We start from the raw sequence: 1,850 nt of genomic DNA, 5'->3' as shown, positions 1-1,850 counted from the left end.
AAAAAATCAATAAAATATATTTTAAAAAAGAAAAGAAAAAGGGAACACTAGTTCACTGCTGATGGGAATGCAAACTGGTGCAGCCACTATAGAAAACAGTATGGAGTTTCCTCAAAAAATTAAAAATGGAACTTCCTTTGAACTAGTGATCCCACTTCTGGGAATATATCCTAACTCCCCCAAAACACCAAGCAGAAAGAATATATGCACCCCTATGTTCTTAGCAAAACAATTTACAAAAGCTAAGATATGGAAACAGCCCAAGTGCCCATCAGTAGATGAATGGATAAAAAAAAGCTGTGGGACATTTACATAATGGAATACTATGCAGCTATAAAAAAGATGGATCTCTTACCTTTTGGGACAGCATGGATGGACTTGTAGACAATTTTGCTCAGTGAAATAAGCCAATCTGAGAAAGTCAAATATCACATGATCTCACTAATTTGTGAAATCTAATGAACAAAATGAATTGACCAACAAAATAAGACCCAAAGCATGGAGGCATGGAACAGATTGACATACTGTGACATACTTTGATGTGGGGTTGGAGGGACGAGAAGAGATAAACCAAAGAACTTATATACTTATATGCATAGCCCATAGACACGAGCAATAAGGTGGTGAAACCTGGTGGAGGTGGGGGGCTTAGGGCCTGGGAGGAGGTGGGTAAAGGGGGGGAAATGGGATATATCTATAATACTATCAACAGTAAAAAAATTATTTTTTAATAATGGAGTGCAATTTAAAACTTATGAATTATTTATTTCTGGAATTTTCCATTTAATACTTTTGACCAAAGGTAACTGAAACTTCGAAAGTGAAACCAGGTAAGAGGGGACCCCAGTATACAAAAATAAAAAATTAACTGTCCTCATAGAGCTTACTTTCTTGCTCCTCACTTCACCTCATCCATAGTTTCCAATAGGAATCTCATGAGAACTAGTCCACAAATAGTTGATTTCCAGAGATGTGTTTTATTTTAAAGGGACTGAATGTTATACAGTGGCAACACAGCTCCTTTAGCTTTCTTCTTGCTATTCCCCAAGAAATAAAATCATTCCTGCTTTGTAAAAACACTTTCAGTGGCATATATAGTAATAGAAAGCCAGGTTTAAGATAATGTCCTATTTGTACTATCCTAAGACAAAGCAAAGCACTTAACACAAAAGGCATACTGTCATCTGAGCAAGTTTGCAAGTGACTGCTTTGAAATGTAAAAGTTCTTAGGATCTTCTAACCCAGCACCCTGTTTTTATAGATTAAAAGACCAGAAGCAGCAGCTATATAGAAATGAATTTGAGCCCTACCTCAGTCCTTGCACCAAAATTAATTCCTGAAGGATCAAATATTGAATCAAGTAATTTTTTAAAAGAAAACACTTTTTATAATATTTGAGTGGGGAAGGCCTCCCAAGGCCACTAAATAAATTTGCCTACATAAAAATAAATCTTTGCATGATAAAGCATCATAAACAAACAACAAAGACAAAAATATTTACAATGCATGTCACAAAGGGTTATTTTCCTTAATTCCCACAAATTATCAATAAAAGACCAATGAGACAGAAAACCACAGGAAACACAAATGGCTCTTAAACAATTATAAGCTAAATTCCTAATAGGAACCATTTTTAATGTGTCAGAGTAGCAAAGATTAAGTTTGAGAACTATTACATTGCTGAGATGAGGAAATGGGTAAGCTAACATTCATTGCTGTGGAATATACACTGAGTGGCCAGATTATTATGGCCACCTGATGTTTGTAGGCAAATTAGCTATAATTTCGTGCTGAAGTTGCTACAGGGCCATACCATTATAAATAGGGAAGCAGGTTGTTTACCACGACAG

The sequence above is a fragment of the Myotis brandtii genome, unplaced genomic scaffold (genome assembly GCF_000412655.1).
Source record: "Myotis brandtii unplaced genomic scaffold, ASM41265v1 scaffold733, whole genome shotgun sequence".
NCBI classification, from domain to species: Eukaryota; Metazoa; Chordata; class Mammalia; order Chiroptera; family Vespertilionidae; genus Myotis; species Myotis brandtii.
This window is presented reverse-complemented; position numbering follows the sequence as displayed.